This window comes from Dendrobates tinctorius, unplaced genomic scaffold (assembly GCF_039654945.1).
Source record: "Dendrobates tinctorius isolate UK_male_01 unplaced genomic scaffold, ASM3965494v1 ptg000028l, whole genome shotgun sequence".
Classification (NCBI taxonomy): Eukaryota; Metazoa; Chordata; class Amphibia; order Anura; family Dendrobatidae; genus Dendrobates; species Dendrobates tinctorius.
Window position 1 is genome coordinate 61,203,340 of NW_027361696.1, and position 26,543 is coordinate 61,229,882.

At 47.2% G+C, this 26,543-nt stretch overlaps 1 long non-coding RNA gene across 1 annotated transcript; it reads right to left on the reverse strand.

Moving 5' to 3' along the window:
* Window positions 1-14,685: 14,685 nt before the first annotated feature.
* LOC141084937 (uncharacterized) lies at window positions 14,686-24,112 on the reverse strand. Its single transcript, XR_012231174.1, has 3 exons — window positions 24,068-24,112; window positions 19,935-19,983; window positions 14,686-15,671 (listed from the first exon to the last, which is right to left on the reverse strand). It is a non-coding gene; the product is annotated as an uncharacterized lncRNA (long non-coding RNA).
* Window positions 24,113-26,543: the final 2,431 nt, after the last annotated feature.

Sequence of the window (26,543 nt, forward strand, 5' to 3'; positions counted from 1 at the left end):
AGGCCCATCTATTTCTCCATACAGAATCATTGGTCCCATATAATGTTTGAAACGGTATATGATGAGCTCCACATAATGCTACAGTATATGTTGGTCCCCATGGATGAAGCTCCACTGTCTTATGGGCCCAAATAATGCTCCAAACATAATGGGCCCCATTTCTAATGCTCTAGTGTATAATGGGCCCTGTAAATGCTGCTCCAGTGTCTGATGTCCACCTTTGGAATGTTCCAGTGTATGGTGGGCCCCATCTATCATTCTCCAGAGTATAGTGCTCCCCAAAAATTGCTGTCCCAACATTGAAAACAATCAAATAAGTCTCCTCGCTAGGGAATCCCTGTACTTGTCTGGACAGGTGCTGTAGCTTGCTTAACAGCTCGCCAGCCGTTCTCACGCCCAGTATGGATTGCACGTGATTGCACAAAGGTTAGAAAGGGTACCGTATCCCTGGATAACATGTATGGATAGCGTACACATTCAAAATATATGTCTATACAGCATGAGGCAGGCTCAGACGGTGTTAGGCCCAGTATGGATTGCACGTCATTGCACAAAGGTTAGAAAGGGTACCGTATCCCCGGATAACATGTATGGATAGCGTACACATTCAAAATATATGTCTATACAGCATGAGGCAGGCTCAGACGATGTTAGACCCAGTATGGATTGCACGTCATTGCACAAAGGTTAGAAAGGGTACCGTATCCCCGGATAACATGTATGGATAGCGTACACATTCAAAATATGTCTATACAGCATGAGGCAGGCTCAGACGGTGTTAGGCCCAGTATGGATTGCACGTCATTGCACAAAGGTTAGAAAGGGTACCGTATCCCCGGATAACATGTATGGATAGTGTACACATTCAAAATATATGTCTCAGGAGGCAGGCTCAGACGGTGTCAGGCACAGTATGGATTTGACGGCCCAGATTACACAGCGGAGGAGCAGGGAGAGGTAAAGATTGCAAATGCTGGGGCCCTGCCCAAGCAAGGGGGGGCCCACTCGTGGGCGTCGGTACTGGCACTGGGCCCAGTGGCGTAGCAACTGTTTGTGGCGCCCGGGGCGGTCGAAAAATTTGCCGCCCCTTTGGTCGATGATAATCCGGAAGCATCAGGAGAGCCCACACTACACTCAAAGATCTAATTTTTAGTCTGCTACTAACTCTGCTGTTATCATTTCTACATTTCTAGACTTTCATCTTCTTGCAGTTCTCTCTCTATATATATATGTATGTATTAGCTTGATGATGCTGGAAGAAGACCTAATGGCTTTTTTTAATAATAATTTTTAATAATGTGACAGAAAAAAACAGAAAATATATGGGGAGGAGATGTACGAGGACACGTATATGGGGGGATGTACGAGGACACGTATAGGGGGAGATGTACGAGGACACGTATATATGGATATGGGGGATGTACGAGGACACGTATATATGGGGGGATGTACGAGAACACTTATATGGGGGATGATTATTGTATTAGGACACCTGTGGTGTGATGTCTATGTGGCATGTGACAGCTGTCTGTGGCTTCTCCCGTACAGATGTTGGTGGTGCATTCTCCGGTAATGGCCGCGGTGCACCCAGCAGCCTCTCCCACAAATCGCCCCCATACCATGCTCCCCAGTATCCCACCTCACCCCGTGCAGTACTGTCCTACCCTTTTCCTCTCGCTCCCAGCCGGGGCAGCAGCACCGCCATATTCTTTCCTCCTCCCGGGAGCATCAATAGGGCGGAGCCTCTGCAGCTGCTACGGTGCCAGGACGGGACAGAAAACCTAGGAAAGCAGAGCTGCTGCTGTGCTGACACATGCGCAGAGTGTACACACACAGGTGTATACACACACACAGACACACACACACACAGGCATACACACACACATAGGTGTATATACACACACACACAGGTGTATACACACACACACGTGTATACACACACACACAGGCATACACAAACACAGGCATACACACACTCATAGGTGTATATACACACACAGGTGTATACACACACACAGGCTTACACAAACACAGGCATACACACACACATATGTGTATATACACAGACACACACAAACAGGCGTACACACACACAGGTGTATACACACACACAGACAGACACACACACAGGCGTACACACACACACATAGGTGTATATACACACACACAGACACACACACACACACACAGGTGTATACACACACACAGACACACACACACAGGCATACACAAACACAGGTGTACACACACATAGGTGGATACACACACAGGCGTACACACACACAGGTGTATACATACACACACATAGGTGGATACACACACACAGGTGTACACACACACATAGGTGTACATACACACACATAGGTGGATACACACAAACAGGTGTACACACACACACATAGGTGTACATACACACACATAGGTGGATACACACAAACAGGTGTACACACACATAGGTGTACATACACACACATAGGTGGATACACACACACGGGCGTACACACACACACACAGGTGTATACACACACACACACACAGGCATACACAAACACAGGCATACACACACACATAGGTGTATATACACAGACACACACACAGGCGTACACACACACACAGACACACACACACACAGGCATACACAAATACAGGTGTACACACACATAGGTGGATACACACACACAGGTGTACACACACACACACACACACAGACACACACACACAGGTGTACACACACATAGGTGGATACACACAGGTGTACACACACACACAGGTGTACACACACACAGGTGTATACATACACACACAGACATACACACACACACAGGTGTACATACACACACACACACAGGTGTACATACACACACACACACACAGGTGTACATACACACACACACATAGGTGTACATACACACACACACATAAGTGTACATACACACACACACACAGTGTGGCTGCATGCACAGATCCTTTCGCTGCTGCACATGGTGAGACACAGGCAGCGGTGTTGGTGGCACATAACTGCACACAATGGAGGCAGACACACACCCAGCACAGCCTGTGATGAGGATGACAGCTGCCTGCACACAGGGCTGCCGGGGGCAGCCGCAGACCACCTTACCCCAGCCCCGCACTCACCAGCTCACTGCTTGGCTCTTCCTAACATGGCTCCTTGTGTGCATCACATTCCTGGCAGTCGCGACCATCCCACCATGACAGTCCTCCAGTGAAGCGGGGCTGACGTCAGCACTGCCTCTGCCCAGCGCAGCGCCGCTCACTGAGGGTCCAGGCGGAGAGGAGGGAGAAGCTGCTAGGTAGCAGGGGTACAGAGACTCCCGATAGGCGGAGGAGAAGGATGGAGGAAGGGTGGGAAGAGGCTGCATTACCCCCTCACTGCACAGCCCCGCAGGCCGAAATGTACAGTCAGTGAGTCCAGGCTCCGCGCTTCTCCCACAGAGGAGAGGAATTGCTTCTGCTGCCGCGCCGCCCCCACACACGTGCCGCCTGGGGCGGACCGCCCCCCCCGCCCCCCCCACGCTACGCCACTGACTGGGCCCCTCATAGTACAGCGGTGTGTCCACCGCCGTCAGAGACACTTGATTGCACTATGAGGGACCCTGCGGCCAGTGCCCGCGCCCAAGAGTCGGCCTACCCACCTGTCCAGGGCAACGGCACTCGCACGGTGTCGTGCGGTAGGTGGTGACCCCGGCCATGGGGGGGAGGCAGCACAGTTAGGGAGTTTTAGAAAGTGGCATATGTTGATGTTGGACATTCAGCTGATGCAAAAGGCGAAATAGGTGAAGTACCAGGAAGAGATGGACCAAAGCAAGCCATTTTTCTGTCACCCTATGTGTCATCAGGGGAAGGTGGGACAAAATCCTTGGAAACCCATGCGTGGTTCATTTTAATGAAGGTTAGATCATGCACATTTTGGGTTGACAGACGGGTCCTTTTTTCTGTAAGGATTGATCCAGCTGCACTGAAGACTCTTTCCGATAGCACACTTGCAGCTGGGCAAGCGAGCTCCTGTAAGGCATATTGGGCCAATTCAGGCCAGGTGTCCAGTTTAGCGGCCCAATAGTCAAAGGGGAATGACCTGTGTGGGAGAACATCGATATGGGAGGAAAAGTAGTTTGTAACCATAGTTGACAACTGCTGTCTCCTGTCACTTTCCATCGATGCAGTATTACCAGTTGTGTGAGCGGTATTTGAAAAATCAGTCCACAACATTGTCATGAAACCCCTGTCTCCAACGCCACTTCTGCTGTGTGCACCACGAACACCTCTGCCAAGCTGCCCCCGGCCCGTACGGCTCGTGTGAGAACCATCACCGCTGCTGTGTGCTGGGAATGCCTCAAGCAACCGATTTACCAGAGTTGCTTGTTTATTAGCCAATATTAGGTCAAGGTTCTCCTGTGGCATGATGTTTTGTAATTTGCCTTTATAGCGTGGATCCAGGATGCTGGCCAACCAGTAGTCGTCATCGTTCATCATTTTGGCAATGCGGGGGTCCCTTTTTAGGATCCGCAAGGCATAATCTGACATGTGGGCCAATGTTCCTGGTGTCAATGATGCACTGCGAGTGCTGGGTGGAGGAGCACTTTCTGGCAAATCCACATCCCTCCAGTCACGCACAAACCCTGTACCAGACCTTGCCACGCCAACATTTTCACTTGCCCCACGAGATGCATCGAGATGCATCCTCCTCCCCTAAGTAATCATCCCCATCATCCTCCTCCTCCTCTTCTTCCTCCACTTCGTCCAGGAGAGGTCCCTGAGCAGACAATGGCTGAATGTCATCAAGGATTCCCTCCTCCTCTTCCTCCTCATCAACATTGGCTGCAGACGCCTGCTCCTTAAGGTGCGTCAAAGTTTGCATGAGCAGACGCATAAGTGGGATGCTCATGCTTAGGATGGCGTCGTCTGCGCTTACCAGCCGTGTGCATTCCTCAAAACACTGAAGGACTTTACAAAGGTCTTTCAGCTTCGACCACTGCACGCCTGTCAACTCCATGTCTGCTCTCAAAGTGCCTGGCCGTGTATCCTCCCACAAATGCATTATGGCCTGCCTCTGCTCGCACAGCCGCTCCACCATGTGCAGGGTGGAGTTCCACCTTGTTGCAATGTCGATAATGAGGCGGTGGTTGGGAAGGTGGAGCAATCGCTGCAGCTTCTGCATACGAACGGAGTGTACAGGCGACCGGCGGATGTGCGCGCACAGTCTTCGCACCTTCTGGAGCAGGGCTGTTAACTCCGGATAATTTTTGAGGAAGCACTGCACCACCAGGTTCAATGTGTGAGCCAAGCAAGGTATGTGGCTGAGTTTTGAAAGGGCTATGGCTGCCACAAAATTACGGCCGTTATCACTAACTACCTTGCCTGCCTCAAGATGTACACTGCCCAGCCATTACTCAGTTTGTCCCTTCAAGTACTCGGCCAGCACCTCGGCGGTGTGTCTGTCGCCCAAACACATCATCTGCAACACAGCCTGCTGACGCTTTCCACTAGCTGCTCGATAGGGGGACACATCGTGTGCAACAGTGGCAGCTGCAGATGGAGTGCTCGTACGACTGCGCTCTGTGGACGAGCTTTCGCTTCTGGAGGAGGAGGAGGAGGGTCGAACGCCTACAGCCAACTGTTTCCTATACCGTGGGCTAGGCAGCACTGTCCCACCACCGCTGTCCCCTGTGGACCCTTCATCCACCACATTAACCCAGTGCGCGGTGATGGACACGTAACGGCCCTGGGAATGCCGACTGGACCATGCATCAGTTGTGAGGTGCACCTTTCCGCTCACTGACTACTTGAGTGCATGGACAAATGCGGTCTTTCACATGATGGTGGAGGGCTGGGATGGCTTTGCGAGAGAAATGGCGACTGGGTAGGTCATAGCGTGGTACTGCATAGGCCATGAGTTCGCGGAAAGCTGTGCTTTCCACCAACGAAAGGGCATCATCTCAATCGAGATTAGTTTGGCAATGTGGGCGTTCAAACCCAGTGTACGCGGATGAGAGACTGAGTACTTTCTTGACCTACTCATAGTGTCTGGGAGGGTGAGCTGGACTTGAGAGCTGCATATGGTGGAAGTAGCGGTGGACAGGGCGGACTGAGAGAGGGTTGATGATGGTGATGGAGTTGGTGTTCTTTCTGATGGCCTAGAATCAGTCTTTCGTTGATATAACAGTGGGATTCCCTGACTGCTGTGGCCTTGCAACGACACCTCAACATTTGCTGCTGTGCTAACCGGTGGGCTTACAGTGGGGGAAACAATGTAGCGCTGCTGACTACGTTCGTTGTGATCAGTTGCACATGTGGCACTTGAGGTTTGGTGTTGTGTCCACGCTTGCAAGTGCATGCTGGTTAAATGTCTAAGCATGCAACTGGTATTCAAATTTTTCAGATTTTTCCCTCGGCTAAAGGTCTTTGCGCACTTCTTACAGATAACCTTGGCCTGATCATGAGGATTTTGTTCAAAAAAGTGCCACACTGCACTCTTCCTACTTTGGCAGACATTTTGCGGCCTAGCACGCTGTGATCTTTTGACCCTCTGGACAAGCTGTCCAGCAACTCTTTTGATGTTTGGAACCTGTCTTTGGAGTGCTCCGGGCCTGCCAGATAACAGCTGTTGCGATGTCGATGTCTGCTGTGGATGCTCCTCATCTGAGCTATTGGAAGCAGCACCCTCTTCCCCCAATGGATGCCAATCTGGGTCAACAACTGGGTCATCCATCACCTCCTCTTCTATGTCATGTGCACCTTTCTCTGTGTCACCGTGTATGGTGGTATAGTGTGCGGGAAGGGGCATCTGAGTCTCATCAGGGTCAAAATCTGGCTCTGTACACTGCGAGGACAATGTAGTGCTCTGAGTGAATGTACCAGCAGAATCATCCATCAGCGGCTGTGCATCAGTGCACTCCATGTCAGATTCATCTTGGCCTGGGTAATTCACCATTTTACTTGATAATCCAGGCATGGTATGTGAAAACGGCTCCATGGAGTAATCAGTAGTATGGCCTGCGTCATCCTTCAATCTTGGTTGGGGTGAAGGACACAAGGAAAGGTGTGGTTCATGAACATGAGCCTCCAATGACGACTCAGTGCTTTCACTTTTTACAACTGAAGAAGAGGAGGCGATAGAGCTGGAGGCTGAGTCAGCAATGTAAGACAAAACTTTTTCCTGATGCTCTGCCTTTAAAAGCGGTTTGCCAACTCCTAGAAAACTAAGCGTTCGAGGCCTTATGTAGCCAGACGATGACGCAGGGTCAGCACCTCCTGTATTCGGTCCTATTTTGCTCTTGCCACTACCATCAGATCCACCACCAACACCATCATTACCAGCTGCCAACCCCCGCCCAATTCCACGGCCTCTTCCACCAGCCTTCCTCATTTTTGGTAGAAATGTAGACAAAATCCAACAAACTATATAGTAATGTAAAACAAGGTACAAGGTGTCTATAGGACAGGGGAGATTTAGAATTTCTGCACACACTTGTGGACAGTGGACACTTTTGGATTGTGTGAGGCCCACTGATATCTGAGCGCTATGTGACACGCTCGATGGCACAGCTGCCTGTGACCAAAGTGACGAGAGGATAATGGAGATTTTGAATCTCTGCGTACACTTTTGGACACTGGACACTTGTAGATTGTGTGAGGCCCACTGATATCTGAGCGCTATGTGACACGCTCGATGGCACAGCTGCCTGTGACCAAAGTGACGAGAGGATAATGGAGATTTTGAATCTCTGCGTACACTTTTGGACACTGGACACTTGTAGATTGTGTGAGGCCCACTGATATCTGAGCGCTATGTGACACGCTCGATGGCACAGCTGCCTGTGACCAAAGTGACGAGAGGATAATGGAGATTTTGAATCTCTGCGTACACTTTTGGACACTGGACACTTGTAGATTGTGTGAGGCCCACTGATATCTGAGCGCTATGTGACACGCTCGATGGCACAGCTGTGACAAAAGTGACTAGAGGATAAGGGAGATTGGATTGCTTTTAAAAAAGCAGTTTGCGGAGCTGTGGGTAAACAGCAATGCCAGCGTGTCAGGAAGCCTTTGAAGGCAGCCCAACAACCAACACCACTGATACACCACAATATAGCCTCCCCTTGCACTGCACACACAGTGACTTGTGTGTTGTGCAGGCCAAATCGCTAGCAGCAGAAGCAGTTCTTTTGTCGTCTTCCCTGCCTAACGCTCTCCCTACAGAATCAGCAGCAACCTCTCCCTATACTAAGATCGGCAGAAGTAAGATGGCGGTCGGCGTGCACGCCCTTTTATACCCCCTGTGACGCCCACCAAAGCAAGCCAATCACTTGCATGCCCTTCTGAAAGATGGTGGTGACCCGTGCCTAGGTCATCACGTTGCCCACAGTGTCCGTGGATCCTGATTGGCTGAAAGAGCGCAAAACAAACTTTTGAAACGCGACTTTGTCGCGTAAGTCGCCGACCTCGTGGCCGACCTCATCCTAGGGTCGGGTTTCGTTTCATGAAACCCGACTTTGCCAAAAGTCGGCGACTTTTGAATTTTTTCGACCCGTTTCGCTCAACTCTAATGACGACTACTGGTTGGCCAGCATCCTAGATCCACGCTATAAAGGCAAATTCCAAAACATCATGCCACAGGAGAACCTAGAGCTAATATTGGCTAACAAACAAGCAACTCTGGTAAACCGTTTGAGGCATTCCCAGCACACAGCGGCGGTGATGTTTTTCCAACGAGCTGTAGGGGGCAACATGGAAGAGGTGTTCATGGTGCACACAGCCGTAGTGGCGTTGGACACAGGGGTTTCATGACCATGTTGTGGACTGATTCTTCAAGTACCGCTCACACGACTGGTAATACTGCATCAATCGAAAGTGACAGGAGACAGCAGTTGTCAACTATGGTAACAAACTACTCCCCATATCGATGTTCGCCCTCACCGGTCATTCCCCTTTGATTATTGGGCCAATAAACTTGACACCTGGCCTGAATTGGCACAATATGCCTTACAGGAGCTCGCTTGCCCTGCTGCTAGTTTGTTATCTGAACGAGTCTTCTGTGCTGCTGGATCAATCCTGACAGAAAAAAGGACCCGTCTGTCGACCCAAAATGTTGATGATTTAACCTTCATTAAAATGAACCATGCATGGGTTTCAAAGGATTTTGTCCCACCCTCCCCTGATGACACTTAGGTTGCCAGAAAAATGGCTTGCTTTTCTCCTCCGTGGACTTCTCCAATTACTCCATTTGCAGCTGCTGATTGTCCAACATCAACATATGCCAATTTTTCCACCTCCCTAACTGGGCTGCCCCCCCCACAGGGCCGAAGTCACCACCTGGCGCACGCACCCGAGCGAGTGCCATTGCCCTGGACAGGTGGGTGGGCACACTCTTTGGCAACGGCACTGGCACAGGGTCCCTCATAGTAGAATCAAGTGTCTCTGACGGTGGGGGTGCACACCCGCCGTCAGACACACCGGCATACTATGAGGGGCCCTGTGCCAGTGCCGTCACCAACGAGTGGGCCCCCCCTGCTTGCTCAGGATCACAGCACTTGCAAAGTTGAAATACTTACCTCTCCCTGCTCCACCGCCGTGACATCTTCCGCGTTTCCTGACAGTGACATTCTGGTCAGAGAGCGCGATGACATCACGTCTGTACGCCCTCTGCCTAAACAGTCCAAGTGCAGAGAGACGGAAGATGGGGACGACGAGGAGTCCAGACTATTACAGGGATTCCCTAGCGAAGAGACTTATTTAATTGTTTTCAATGTTGGGACAGCAATTTTTGGGGAGCACTATACTCTGGAGAATGATATATGAGGCCCACCATACACTGGAGCATTCCAAAGGTGGACATCAGACACTGGAGCAGCATTTACAGGGCCCATTATGCACTGGAGCATTAGAAATGGGGCCCATTATATATGGTGCATTATTTGGGCCCATAACACAGTGGAGCTTCATCCATGGGGACCAACATATACTGTAGCATTATGTGGAGCTCATCATATACTGTTTCAAACATTATATGGGACCAATGATGCTGTATGGTGAAATATATGGGCTTCATTACTCTGTATAGCGCACCATGCCCGTAATACTGTATGGAGTAATATACTGTCCGGTTTTGGAGCTATTGGAGAATTTAAAATGGATATCAGTCACGTGATGTAAGAAGTGAAGTATTTTTCATTGTACTATACCGCTATTTCTCTGCCGTATCAGAGGATCATGAATTGCGGCATGTGTTAAAAGAGCCCAGTGACACTCTTTGCCCCTGGGCCCACGAAAATCTGGTGCCAGTCCTACCCCCCCACAACTTTAGCCAAATAACCACCAGTTTTCAATGCATAACTATTATTATAAAGTAAATTAAGGTTGACAAGCTTAAGTAATAAGAATTGATGTTTTTGGCATTAAAATGGGCACTGTAGGTGTGTTTCCTGTCCTCCACTCCCTGCCGACCTTGGTTCCCCATTGACTTGCATTGGATTTCGTGTTTCAGTCGGCCTTCGACTTTTCACGATAATCGTCCGATTTCGTTCGACCCGACTTTTGAGAAAGTCGGGTTTCATGAAACCCGACTCGACACGAAAAAAGGCAAAGTCGCTCATCTCTATATACAGCACCATCCCTTAGTGTGTAATGTACTCACATAGGGGGCAGACAGACGGCCGTACTTCCACGCAAGGATCGCATTGCAATAATCGGACAGGTCGTCTGCTCTTCCGAACTGAGCGCAATCACTGCATAGAAAAACATCATGCTGTCAAGCTCAGGTCAGGAGAGATGCCGGGCCAGTCTGTGCACTGCGATGCTACCAACGCACAAGAAATACGCCTGTCTGTCTGCCCCTTATTATGTATAGCACATTCCTTAAAGGAATATTCCCATGTCCAAATTTTTACTTCAATATGTAGTAAGTGTAGAAATATTAGCAAATACCTCCAATTAAATATGTAGCATAGTTCTCCTAATTAGCTGTGTTGCTTATCTTATGTGCAGGTGTTGCAGTAGCTTAGGTATTTATGGTTACAGACACACATAGGGACAGTTCAGTTAGTTAGTTAGCTGTTAGTGGTCATAACCATGGATAACTAAGCTACTGCAATGACTGCACATGAGGTAAGGAACATAGCTAATTAGGAGAACTATGCTACATTAATTGGAGGTATTTGCTGATGTTATTATACTTACTACATATTGGGATAGGATCTTGGAGACAAGAATGCCCCTTTAATTACATAGTTTCTGCCTTTATTATATATAACACCATTCCTAATTACGTAGCATAATTTCTAGGTATGTATGGCACCATTCCTTATTATATAGCATCCTCTCTAGGTATGTATGTGCCGTCCCTTATTATATAGCATTTTCTCTAGGTATGTATAGTGCCGTCCCTTATTATATAGCATCCTTTCTAGGTATGTATGCCGTCATCCCTTATTATATAACATCCTCTCTAAGTATGTATGGTGCCGTCCCTTATTACGTAGCATCCTCTAGGCATGTGTGACGTTGTCCCTTATTATATAGCATCCTCTCTAAGTATGTATGGCGCCATCCCTTACTACGTGACATCCTCTAGGTATGTAGGGTGTCGTTCCCTATTATGTAGCATCCGTTCAAGTTATGTATGGTGCCAACCCTAATTATATCGCATCTTCTCTAAGTATGTATGGCACCATCCCTTACTATGTGACATCCTCTAGGTATGTAGGGCATTGTTCCCTATTATGTAGCATCTGTTCAAGGTATGTATGGTGCTTACCCTTATTATATAGCATCCTCTCTAGGTATGTATGGCACAGTCCCTTATTATATGGCATCCACTCTAGATATGTATGGTGCCGTCCTTTATTATATAGCATTCTCTCTAGGCATGTATGGTGCCATCCCTTATTATACAGCATCCTCTCTAGCTATGTGTGGCGTCATCCGTTATTATGTAGCATCCTCTAGGCATGTAGGGCATCCCTTATTATATAGCATCCACTCTAGCTATGTGTGGTGCCGGCCCTTATTATACAGCATCCTCTCTAGGTATGTATGGCACTGTCCCTTATTATATAGCATCCTCTCTAGGTATGTATAGTGCCATCTCTTATTATACAGCATCCTTTCTAGGTATGTATGGCACTGTCCCTTATTATATAGCATCCTCTCTAGGTATGTATGACGCCGTACCTTCTTATATAACATCCGTTTAAGGTTTGTATGGTGCCATCCCTTGTAATACAGCGACCTCTGTTATGTTCAGATCCATCCTATTATTACATAGTATCATCTCTTGTTATGTACAGCACCGTCCCCACCTTACATAGGGTATTCTCATTATTTTTTTTCTTCACAGTGCCCTCTTTCTTTAATGTAGTCCTCTCTTGTTAGATGTAAAATGACTGCTGAGTGCAATCGGTGACTGGAAATCCAGTTCATGAGCTCCTCCATCAGAAAAGAAGCTTTCTCATGCTCCATCAGCCATCATTTCAATTTATATCTAACGAGAACGGATGCTACAAAATAATGTCATAAAGACGGGGCACTGTAAATAACAAAAATAATGGAAAGCCGACAGGTAAAGAACAAGAGAGGGCACTATGTAAAATTATATTATATAGTGTACAGTATATATAGCTTTGTCGACACAAAAGGAGGGGGTCCCACTCGCATTTCTTGCACAGGGCCTCAATCTGTCAGTGTCTGCCCCTGGACGGTGCTATATATAGCAAGATATAACACTATGTAATATGGGACAGCAGTGTATATAACAGAGGATGCTAAGTCATAAGGGACCACCCCATAAATACTGTAACCAGAGAAAATGGTACGTAATAAGGGACGCCTTCCAGTAATGTCCCCCATACAGGGACCATTCCTGGCATAATCTCCCCCATACTGGGACCATTCCTGGAATTATGTGCCCTGTCCTGTTCTCTAATCCATAAACTACTCACCTTTCCTCATGCTGCGTGGGGGTCTTTATCACAGCTGGTGCAGGAGCTGGCTGCTGACATAAGCATCTCCGCCATGACATATTGTGAGGTATCACTGGCACGCCGACTTCACCTGTCGGCCTCTTATTGGCCGCCGGCATGTACTGCAGTGCATAGAGCCAGTGGATCCCTACACCGCAATTAATTTCAGCTGAAATAGTCGGCTCGCCCCTCCACCTCGGGCCCTGGTGCAGCTGCATTAGCGATATGTCTGCCCTGGGTGCAGTGAGTAGCCTAACATGACAGTTGAGCCTAGAGCACATACATGGCTGTCCTGGGACACCATACTGCACACTGCTCAAAAAAATAAAGGGAACACTTAAACAACAGAATATAATTCCAAGTGAATCAAACTTCTGTGAAATAAAGCTGTTCACTTAGGAAGCAACATTGTTTGACAATCAATTTCACATGCTGTTGTGCAAATGGAATAGACAACAGATGGAAATTATTGGCAATTATCAAGACACCTTCAATAAAGGAGAGGTTCTGCAGGTGGGGACCACAGACCACATCTCAGTACCAATGCTTTCTGGCTGATGTTTTGGTCACTTTTGAATGTTGGTTGTGCTTTCACACTCGTGGTAGCATGAGACAGATACTACAACCCACACAAGTGGCTCAGGTAATGCAGCTCATCCAGGATGGCACATCAATGCGAGCTGTGGAAAGAATGTTTGCTGTGTTTGTCAGCATAGTGTCCAGAGGCTGGAGGCGCTACCAGGAGACAGGCCAGTACACCAGGAGACGTGGAGGGGGCTGTAGGAGGGCAACAACCCAGCAATAGGACCGCTACCTCCGTCATTGGGCAAGGAGGAACAGGAGGAGCACTGACAGAGCCCTGCAAAATGACCTCCAACAGGCCACAAATCTGCATGTGTCTGCACAAATGGTTAGAAACCAACTCCATGAGGATGGTCTAAGTGCCTGACGTCCACAGATGGGGGTTGTGCTCACAGCCCAACACCATGCAGGACGCTTGGCATTTGCCCCAGAACACAAGGATTGGCAAATTCGCCACTGGCACCCTGTGCTCTTCACAGATGAAAGCCGGTTCACGCTGAGCACATGTGACAGATGTGACAGAGTCTGGAGATGCTGTGGAGAGTGATCTGCTGCCTGCAACATCCTTCAGCATGACCAGTTTGGCAGTGGGTCAGTAATGGTGTTTGGTGGCATTTCTTTGGAGGGCCGCACAGTCTTTCATGTGCTCGCCGGAGGTAGCCTGACTGCCATTAGGTACCGAGATGAGTTCCCCTTGTGAGACCATATGCTGGTGCGGTTGGCCCTGGGTTCATCCTAAAGCAGGACAATGCCAGATCTCATGTGGCTGGAGTGTGTCAGCAGTTCCTGCAAGATGAAGGCATTGAAGCTATGGACTGGCCCGCAGATTACTAGCAGCCAATACTGCGTATTGGGGGGCAGAAAGCAGTGTTGGACAACTGAGCCAAGCCGTGAAAGTTCTGGATGTGAGTTTACAAAAAAAGCACGGCGAGTTACCCAGTCTGTAGAGCAGCACGTACACAAACAGGGTGCTAGCAATGAAGTGAAATTCAGGAGTAACGAAAGGTAGAAACTAAAATATATTGTACAAAATAGCATTACATAAATAAATAAATAAAGTTTGGTTGACAACCTCTGTTGCTTTGCCAGCTGGTGGTAAACTTTGCAAGATAGTGGTGGCATGGTTTGCCAGTTGGTGGTGGCGTGGTTTCCCAGGTGGTGGTGGTCAGGTTTGCCAGGTGGTGTTGGCGTGGTTTGCCAGGTCGTGTTGGCGTGGTTTGCCAGGTTTTGTTGGCGTGGTTTGCCAGGTAGTATTGGCATGGTTTGCAAGGTGGTATTGGCGTGGTTTGCCAGGTAGTGTTGGCGTGATTTGCCATATGATGTTGGCGTGATTTGCCAAATGGTGTTGGTGTTGTTTGCCAGGTGGTATTGGCGTGGTTTGCCAGGCGGTGTTGATGTGATTTGCCAAATGGTGTTGGTGTTGTTTGCCAGGTGGTATTGGCGTGGTTTGCCAGGCGGTGTTGATGTGATTTGCCAGATGGTGTTGGCGTGATTTGCCAGATGGTGTTGGCGTGATTTGCCAGATGGTGTTGGCGTGATTTGCCAGGTGGTATTGGCGTGGTGTGCCAGGTGTTATTGGCGTGGTTTGCCAGATGGTGTTGATGTGATTTGCCAGATGGTGTTGGCGCGATCTGCCAGGTGGTATTGGCGTGGTGTGCCAGGTGGTATTGGTGTGGTGTGCCAGGCAGTGTTAATGTGATTTGCCAGATGGTGTTGGCGTGATTTGCCAGATGGTGTTGGCGTGATTTGCCAGATGGTGTTGGCGTGATTTGCCAGATGGTGTTGGTGTGGTTTGCCAGATGGTGTTGGCGTGGTTTGCCAGATGGTATTGGCGTGGTTTGCCAGGTGGTATTGGCATGGTTTGCCAGGTGGTGTTGGCATGGTTTGTGAGGTGGTGGTGGTCAGGATTGCCAGGTGTTGGTGACATGGTTTGTTAGGTGGTGGTCGTCAGGATTGCCAGGTGGTGGTCGCAAGGTTTGTCAGGTGGTGGTGGTCAGTTTTGTCAGTTGGTGGCGGTCACTTTTTCCAGTTGGTGGTGGCCATGTTAGTCAGGTGGTGGTGGTCACATTTGCCAGGTGCTGGTGGTCACGTTTGCCAGGTGGTGGCGGCGTTTTCCTATATAGAGTGGAGATAAACCAAACATTAATTAATTGATTGTAAAGTGCATTCCAGTTACAAGATATTGCTGAACTATCCTCAGCACCTACAGTATATCACAAAAGTTATTATAATTCTCACATTTTAGTAAATATTTTATTATATCTTTTCATGGGACAACACTGAAGATCTGACACTTTGATAAAATGTAAAGTAGTCAGTGTACAGCCTGTGCAAAAGTGTAAATTTGGTGAGCCCTCTAAGTCTGTGTTCACACGTAGCATTTTTTTTGAGTTTTCACGCCATTTTGCCGCGAAAACGCAAAAAAAAAAAGCATCCCATGCAATCCTATGGCATTCCGCACATGCTGTGCTAATGCTGCAGATTTCTCCACAGCGGAATTGCATCACGGAAAAATACGCAGCATGCTCATTCTTTGTGCGGAATCGCGGGAAAATCCGCACACATAGGAATGCATTGTTCTCTTTACTTTCCGCATGTGGCTGTGCCCACCATGTGAAAAGTAAGCAGAACATTTGCGGATGGTACCCACAGTCTGGAGAAGAGGAGACTGTCCTCCGGGCTCTGGGTACCATATCCCTGTAAAAAATAGAATTAAAATAAAAAAATCATCATATTCTCACCTTCCGATGTCCCTTGCAGCGTCACCAGGCCTCAGCGAGGCTTCCAGCAGGTCCCGTTCCCAGTGATGCCTTGCGACAATGACCTTTGATGAAGTAGCGATCTCGCGATACCGTAGCGGACGTCATCAAAGGTCATTGTCGCAATGCATCACTGGGAATGGGACCTGCTGGGAGCATCGCAATGATCGGGAACGCTGCGCGGGACGCCGGAAGGTGAGAATATCACGATTTTTTATTTTTTTTTATTATTTTAAACTTTATATCTTTTTACTACTGATGCTGCATAGGCAGCCTCAATAGTAAAAAGTTGGTCACACTCGTCAAACACTATGTTTGACGAGTGTGACCAATCTGTCAATCAGTTTTCCAAGCGATGCTACAGATCACTTGGAGAACGCTAGCATTCTGCAAGCTAATTACGCTTGCAAATCGCTAGTTTTTCAGCGGGAAATAAGCGGAAATTAAAATGCGGTTTTCTCGCATATTTCCCCGTGGAATGGAATTCCGGAATTCCAGCGGAAATTTCCGCTGCAATTCCGCAACGTGTGCACATAGCCTAAATAATTCAACAAGTGACACAGCCATTAATTTCAACAAAAGTGAGTACACCCCTAAGTGAAAATGGCCAAATTGTGCTCAATTTTCTAATTTCCCTCCCCGGTGTCATGTCACACATTAGTGTTACAAGGTCTCAGGTGTGAATGGGGTGCAGGTTTGTTAAGTTTTGTACTATCGCTCTCACACTCTCATACTGGTTACTGGAAGTTCAACATGGCACCCCATGGCAAACAAATCTCTGAGGATCTGAAAAAAAGATTTGTTACTCTACATAAAGATGGTGTAGGCTATAAGAAGATTGTTAACACCATGAAACTAAGCTGCAGCACGGTGACCAAGACCATACAGTGGTGTAACAAGACAGGTCCCACTCAGAACAGGTCTCGCCATGGTCGACCAAAGAAGTTGGGTGTACATGCTTGGCATCATATCCCGAGGTTGTCTTTTCAAAATAGACATATGAGTGCTACCAAGACTGCGCTGCAGAGGTTAAAGCAGTGAGTTTGTCAGCTTGTCAGTGCTCACACCATAGGCTGCACACTGCATCAAATATTTCTGCATGGCAGTCATCCCAGAAGGAAGCCTCTTCTAATGATGAAGCACAAGAAATTCTGCAAACACTTTGTTGAAGACAAGGAGACTAAGGACATGGATTACTGAAACCATGTCATGTGGTTTGATGAAACCAACATAAACTTATTTGCTTCATATGGTGTCTGTGTGTGTGTGGCTGCAACAAGGTGAGGAACGCAAAGACAAGTGTGTCTTGCCTACAGTCAGGCATGGTGGTGGAAGTGTCATGGTTTGGGGCTGCATGAATGCTGCTAGCTGTGGGGAGCTACTGTTCATTGATAGAACCATGAATGCCAACATGTACTGTGACATACTGAAGCAGAGCATAATCTCATCCCTTTTGGAAACTGGGTAGTATTCCAACATGATAATGACCCCAAACACACGTCAGGACGATCTTGCTAAAGAAATTGAAGGTAAAGATGCTGGTCTGCTCGCCTTGTCTCCAGACCTACACCCTTTTGAGCAACTGTGGGACATCCTCAAGCGAAAGGTGGAGGAGCACAAGGTCTCTAACATCCATCACCTCCATGATGTCATAATGGAGGAGCGCAGGGGATTCCTGTGGCAACCTGTGAAGTTCTAGTGACGTCCATGCCCAAGATATTTAAAACAGTGCTTGAAAATAATAGTGGCAAAATATCACAAAATATTGACACTTTGGCCATTTTCACTTAGGGTTGTACTCACTTTTATTGCCAGCAATTTAGACATTAATGACTGTGCGTTGAGTTAGAGGGCCCATCCCATTTACACTGTTAGGGCTCGCTCATACGAGCAAATGAATTGGACGATTTTTTTATTGGATTGTGCTCGGACCAGTGTTAATCTATGGGGCAATGTGGCATGTGGAATGCTGCGTCTGCGAGAATCAGATCGCTCGCACCATACAAGTCTACAGGTGTGTGTGAGAAACATTGCACTGCACTCGGATGTCACCCGAGTGCAGTGCAATTTTCGCAGAAGCCGACAATGGAGGAGATAGGGAAATTAATTCCTCCGTCTCCTCTGCACCTGTTCACCGATTCTCTCGTGCAAGATGATTGGAGCACAGAGCACTGACACTCGGCTGACGCTCGCAGCAGAGCAGGAACCGAGTGTCATTACCACATAGCATCGGATGCTATACGCTAGTGTTACTCCAGCCTTATACAAGCTCTACATTGACCACTTTACATTGTATCAATATGTCATATATATTGTCCCATGAAAAGAAATAATAACATATTTATAAAAGTATGAGGGGTTTACTCACTTTTGTGATATACTGTATGCCCAAAGTTCTGCTGTTATAAGCTGTTCTAGGACCTGAACAGCGCTGGCATCACTGTCTCTGCATTCGTAGGAACTGAACATGAAAAGGAAGCCAGGGCTGCAGCTCATCCCAGACTTGCTCTTCATGTCCAGTTTGTCCAAAGGCAGAGACAGTGACAGCAGTGCTGATTGGACACCAGGCATCACTTGTCATTCCACCAAAACACAGCACCGACACCGCGGAATGGAGCCGATACAGGAGGTGAGTATAGGCTTTATTATTTTATCAGGGCTGAATATTTATTTTAAGAAGGGGTTGTCCTAGTAGTGGACAACCCCTTTAAAGGGAACCTGTCAGCAGGATTGTGCACAGTAACCTACAGACAGTGTCAGGTCGGCGCCGTTATACTGATCACAATGATACCTTGGGTGATGAAATCCGTCTTGTGGTTGTTGTTTAATCTTTATTTCCAGTTTTGAGTTAATGATATACCCATGCTTCGGGGCGGCCTGTGGGGGGTCTTCATGTGTTGCTCTGATTAGGTATTCATCAGTATGGTCTCTGACAGGTCACTGATCCCTCAGCAGTGCCTGCACTGTCGTCTGATACTGTGGATAATATGACTGTTTTCATTTTATTTTGACATATAGGTTTGTTGGAAAAAGAATGTTCTTAATATGGCGCAGGTGGCCACGCCTACGCAGTTAAATTTATCGCATTTCGATTTATCGCTGCCGGCTCTATTTTGATGAAGATTTTTTTTTTCCAACAAAGCTATATGTCTATATAAAATGAAAACAGGCATATTAACCACAGTATCATGCTACAGAGCAGAAGCCACCGTCAGCGCCTGTCTGATGAAAGTGATTTTTTTTAAGCCATATTCTATGCAGTATGTAGAATAGGGAGCAGGTCACTGAGGGATCAGTGACCAGTCATAAGCCATACTGATGAATACATTAGCAGGGCACTACATGAAGCCCCGCCCACAGCCCCACCCACAGGCCGCACACAGCCCCGCCCCAGAGCACAAGAATCTCATTTACTGAAATCTGGAAATAAAGATTAAACAACAACTACAAGACGGATTTCATCAACTAAGGTATCATTGTAATCAGTATAACGGCGCCGACCTGACACTGTGTGTAGGTTACTGAGCACAATCCTGCTGACAGGTTCACTTTACAACATATTGCAGAATTACAGTAAGATCTGGGGGTGAAATGTAGAGAAAGCATTTTGTATACTCACTGTTTACTGTTTTCTGAAGAAAGAAATGGATGAAAAGAAGGACTGTAGTCTAAAGAAAATAGTAAAAATAAGGTAACATGAGGGTTAAGAAAAACATCCTCCATTTCCAGAGATACCATGATATTTAGTAGACTCACTCACTCTACAACTATGTCCAGAAGACTCATGAACTATGAGGTGATCCCAGAACTCCTAGTGCAGTAGGCAAGTAGCACAGTGTATAGTCTGTCCTGTCACTGTTCATTGCTTGGAAAACTGATTGACAGCGTGCACCATTCATGTGGCAAAAAACTGCCATCGATATCTCTTTACCGACATACACTCTACATGTACGGTGCAAGTCAGAAGCAGGTGTGTGGCGCCCCTGAGGGTTCAGTCGCCACAGAGGTACTGCACCTCATGCAGAGGTGTGGTATCCCACTCTCAGGTAAGGAGGGGGCACTACCCAGGACTCTAACACCAGCATCCAACATCTCATCACTGCAGTCAGGGCACCTGGGTGTACCCTATGGGAGGATGGCTCATCCCAGTCTGGAGAGCGTTACTAGGTAGAGGGTGTGGGTGGAGAGAGTAGAGATATCAAGGAAACAAGTGGGGAGGAGCTATTTAGGAGGGAAAGTGAGGAGTCTGAGAGAGGAAGGAGATGAAGTAAGACATGCAGAAAGCAGCTCACTGTCAGAGGGAGCTAGAGAAAGAAGAGTGAGGAGAACAAAGCTCCAGTAGTGGAAAGAAAGAAGAGACTTCTTAGGGACACATATAGTGAGAGATCCATCCATGGGGCTGCATCCATCGGCGTGGTCGGTGGAGGGACCAGGTTGCAGTTAGGGGACAGACCCCGAAAACTAGTGGAGAAACTAAAGACTCAGCTAGGAAACCGGAGGCATTGCAAGTGCTACATCCAACTCCACATACATTCGCTGAAAATGCAGACATATAGGATCCAGGGTCTGACTAATGTTGCCCGACAATATCCGAGTCTGCTGGCTTGGGACCCTGTGTGTGAAGGCACCGTACAGGAGAAGTGGGGACCAGCGCAGTGAGACGACCAGGGAAGGAACATAAGAAAGGAGTCATGGAGAAGTGTATCCAAAATCGTCTGGGGGTTGGCTGGACCACAGGCCCGGAGGACACAGAACACGGCTGGAGACAGTAATCTGCAAAACTGTGAGTAAAGTGTTGAAAACTGCACCCAGCTGTGTCCTCTGAATTATTCTTGCGTCACCTCCGCCCTGCACTACAACCATCATCACCATCATTTTACACCATAACTGCCTTGGGGAATAGCTCTGCCTATGGAGAGCTAAACCAACTCTGCTGCATCACCATCTGCCCCAGTGGACTGAATCTGCAGCGTTGGCTAACACCATAATTGCCGAACACCACAGGTGGCATCACAAATCTCTTATAAACTTTATTTCCCCTTTTAATATCATAATTTTCATTGGACGTCCAGGGCCAAGGACCGGGTCACTGCTACTGTGACACTTCCCCTTTAAGAACCGGCCCGGTATCAAGCACCCCACGGCCCTGGCAGGCGTGCCAGGTGCATGTAGTGGGCTCACCGGGTGAGTCCAGCCTGTTCCCGGTAGATAACGATTGTGACACACAGCCAGAACCTACTCCTAACAGCTGAGACTGTTAACTTATTACTCCATCACGACATTTGATGTATATTTATCGCATGACCTTAAAAAGATGGATCATGCTCGGAAACCCTCCAATGTGGCTGAACTACAACAATTCTGCAAAGATGAGTGGGCCAAAATTCCTCCAGAACATGTATTGCCAGTTATTGCAAACACTTGATTGCAGTTGTTGCTCCTAAGGGTGGTCCAACCAGTTATTATGTTAAAGACAAACATACCGTATACACTCGTGTATAAGCCGAGATTTTCAGCCCATTTTTTTGGACTGAAAGTCCCCCTCTTGGCTTATACACGGGTCATATACCTGGGGGTTGGCGGGGGAGCAGGGGTGTCAAGAGATCATACTTACCTGTCCTGCTGCTGTCTCAGCAGCCTCGCTTCTCCACTGTCTCCCTTCCTGTCTTCAGCGGTCACGTGGTACCACTCATCAATATGCGCATATTCATGAGTGTAATGAGCAGTACCACGTGACCGCTGAAGACAGGAAGGGAGACAGTGGAGAAGCGAGGCTGCACAGACCACGGCAGGATGGCTGAATATAGCGATATTCACCTGTCCCCCGGTCCATCGTTGCTCACCGCTGTCTCTGCTGCATCCTGTGTCAGTGACGTTTAGGCAACAGGGGGCGCGGTCATGTGGTTAGTGCGTGCCGCCCCTCTGCTGGCTGAACAGTCACTGACACAAGAAGCGGCAGACAGTGGCGATAGACCCAGGAGAGGTGAGTATGGCTTTTATTTTTTTTTTGCAGCATATGGGGGCATATTCTATGGAGCAGCATATGGGGGCATAGACTATGGAGCAGCATATGGGGCATATTCTATGAGGCAGCATATGGGGGCATAGTCTATGGAGCAGCATATGGGGGCATAATCTATTTAGCAGCATATCGGGGCATAGTCTGTTGAGCAGCATATGAGGGCATATTCTAAGAGGCAGCATGGCGGCATATGGGGGCATAGTCTATGGTGCAGCATATGGGGGCATAGTCTATGGAGCAGCATATGGGGGGCATAAACTATGGAGAAGCATATGGGGGCATAAACTATGGAGCAGCATATAGGGACATATTCTATGGAGCAGCATATGGGGGCATAATCTATGGATCAGCATATGGGGGCATAAACTATGGAGCAGCATATGGGGGCATAATCTATGGAGCAGCATATGGGGGCATATTCTATGGGGCAGCATATGGGGGCATATTCTATGGGGCAGCATATGGGGGCATAAACTATGGAGCAACATATGGGGGCATATTCTATGGAGCAGCATAAGGGAGCATAATATATGGAGCAGCATATGGGGGCATAATCTATGGAGCAGCATATGGGAGTATAATTTATGGAGCAGCATATGGGGCATATTCTATGGGGCAGCATATGGGGGCATATTCTATGGAGCAGCATATGGGGGCATATTCTATGGAGCAGCATATGGGGGCATAGTCTATGGGACAGCATATGGGGGCATAGTCTATGGGGCAGCATATGGGGGGCATAAACTATGGAGAAGCATATGGAGGCATAATCTATGGAGCAGCATATGAGGGCATATTCTATGGAGCAGCATATGGGGCATAAACTATGGAGAAGCATATGGGGGCATATTCTATGGAGCAGCATATGGGGCATATTCTATGGAGCAGCATATGGGGCATAAACTATGGAGAAGCATATGGAGGCATAATCTATGGAGCAGCATATGGGGGCATATTCTATGGAGCAGCATATGGAGGCATAATTTATGGATCAGCATATGGGGGCATATTCTATGGAGCAGCATATGGGGGCATAGTCTGTTGAGCAGCATATGAGGGCATATTCTAAGAGGCAGCATGGCGGCATATGGAGGCATAATCTATGGAGCAGCATATGGGGGCATATTCTATGGAGCAGCATATGGGGCATAAACTATGGAGAAGCATATGGGGGCATATTCTATGGAGCAGCATATGGGGGCATATTCTATGGAGCAGCATATGGGGCATAAACTATGGAGAAGCATATGGGGGCATATTCTATGGAGCAGCTTATGGGGGCATAGTCTATGGGGCAGCATATGGGGGCATAAACTATGGAGCAGCATATGGGGCATAAACTATGGAGCAGCATATGGGGGCATAGTCTATGGATGACACGAGTCAATACGTTTTCCCAGTTTATTTGTGGCAAAATTAGGGGGGTTGGCTTATACACGGGTCGACTTATACACGAGTATATACGGTATTTTCACACAGGGCCCTGTAGGTTTGTATTTCTTTTTCCCTTAATAATAAACACATTCATTTAAAAACTGCATTTTGTGATTACTTGTGTTATCTTTGTCTGAGATCTAAATTTGTTTGGTGATCGGAAACATTTAAGTGTGACGAACATGCAAAAGAATCAGGAAGGGGCAAACACGTTTTCACCCAACTGTACAGTAGTAAGGAATCATCTCTATCATTATGTCATCTGGAAGCTTTGATCAGTGAATCTCTGCTCTTACCTGGACTTGATCGTCTTCTTCCTTGCTTTCTTTTTGATGTTCTGCTCCCTACAGTACATGAAAAATATATAATCTCATGTAAATGTACAAGTAACAGTTGGGATTAGGATTTGTAAAAGGCTCATTGATTGTTGTTAAAATGACAAACATTAAAAATTCCCCAGTTTCTGACTCCAACTCAAATACTTGTTTGGCAAAATTTGTACATTTACTACATCACACAGATAAAATATCATGAACCCAAAACGATGGATATAGATCGGGAAGATACACCACAGTACTGGGAAATACCCAGTAACAATGATGGAATAGAACATTTGGCAAGGAGTCAAAAGGTCAATAATTGAGAAAAAGTTTATAGCAATATCAAAAAGGTCAATATGAAATAGTAGATACATTAGTGACAAGTAGATAGTGAGGACACCAAAAAATAGGACCACAACAAGGACTACAAGGTATAACTTATTAGGACAAATGTCCGGGCAGCAGAAGTCACCATGTGATGATCGGACAGGGGTGAAAGTAGACGGCCAGCATTTGTATAATTGGGCTAAAACAGAGAAAATGATGTAAAATAAAAGAAGCATTTCTCACATGATAAATAAATCCTGTACTGCAGCAATGAAGTTAGCGCCTACCCACGTGACCGCATGCAGCTAATTCCTGTCCCTGTGCCATTTCACATCTTTGGCCAATTTTTTTTAAATTTGAAAACGACATAAATGGGACTGGTATGGGTTATGGAAGGGAGGGGAATAAATTATATTGGCAACTACGTTCCATTTCTCTTATAAGAACACATGTATATTTTCTTATATTACCAGTAAATATCTGCACTTACATATCTATGATATCGTCATTCCCCAAGGCGTACTCCTCCATTAATTTCTCAGCAGTCTCCTCCCTATAGTACGTGGAACAGAGATCATCCTATATGTTAGGCAAGGGATACACTGAGACTTTTTGTAATACTAATTATTGATTTTAAATATATACTGTGCAATACGCAAACTATATACTCTATACACACACACTATATACATACACACACTATGTACTGCATATATACACAAGCACTCTATATACTATATACATACAGTATATACTCTACAAACTGTATACATGCACACACTAATATACTGTATACATACACAACTTATGTACTACATAAACACACAATATAGTCTACACATATACACACTATATATTGTGTATATACCGTACATACTCGAGTATAAGCTGAGATTTTCAGCCCATTTTTTAAGGCTGAAAGTCCCCCTCTTGGCTTATACTCGAGTCACATACGCCAGGGGGTCAGCAGGGAGGGGGAGCGGGGGTATTCGATCATACTTAACCCCCCTGGCACGTCTCTGCAGCCCCCCTGCTTCTCCCACGGCCTCCAACACCTTCCTTCAGCGGTCACGTGGTACCGCTCATTAAAGTCATGATTATGCACATATTCATGACTTTAATGAGTGGTACCACGTGACCGCTGAAGGAAGAGCTGAAGGAGACCGTGGGAGAAGCGGGGCTGCAGAGACCGCGCCAGGAGGGGGTAAGTTATATGCGATATTCACCTGTCCCCGTTCCACCGCTGCACGCCGCTCTGTCTTCTGTCTGAGACGTTCAGGTCAGAGGGCGCGATGACGCAGTCAGTGCGCGCCGCGCCCTCTGCCTGAACAGTCACTGAGAGAGAGACCCGGAAGACAAAGCGACGCGCAGCGGTGGAATGGGGACAGGTGAATATCTCAGGTGCCGTGGCCTGAGCCAGCGTTGACACCAGCACCTGTCCACCATAGAGCGCCAGTGTCCCCTCCTGCTCAGCACACCGGCACCTGGCCCCCAGCGACGAGAGGTGGGTATGTCATTTTTTTTTTATTTGCAGCAGCATATGGGGCCATAACTATTTATTGCACAATAAAGGCCCATATAGGGCATTGTTCACACAAGGGTACTGCATAGTGTCTGGTTCACAGACTATTAGTCATGCCCCTACTTTTCGATTAGACACTCTCAATACATCACAGTGTGAACATCCCTCATGTGAAAAATATAGCGCAAAAAATATAAAATTAGTGAGGTATTAGTTGATATTTTGGCCAAAATACATGAGCTCGTAACCCAACCATTCACAACATTCAATGGTCTATCATGTGGACCCTCGAGAAATTTAATTTTCCACCCCTAGGATAAATGAATCAAAACAATTGATATTGAAGAGTATATATTCCATATGAATGATATATCCCAGTCATTTCTACTCACAGTTGGAAATGTTTTCTTTTTTTTACAAAGCAGCCCCATTATTAGAAATTCCTGAGACGCCAGGTATGCTATTATTAAGCTGAGCCACTAGAAATAGTCAGCCGGGTGGATAGCCTGTGGTGGTAAGACAACTACTGGATAACTAGTAAGTAATAGAAAGCACTGGACCAGCGAGGATGAGCAATAAATAGCAGGGTCACTACAAATACTG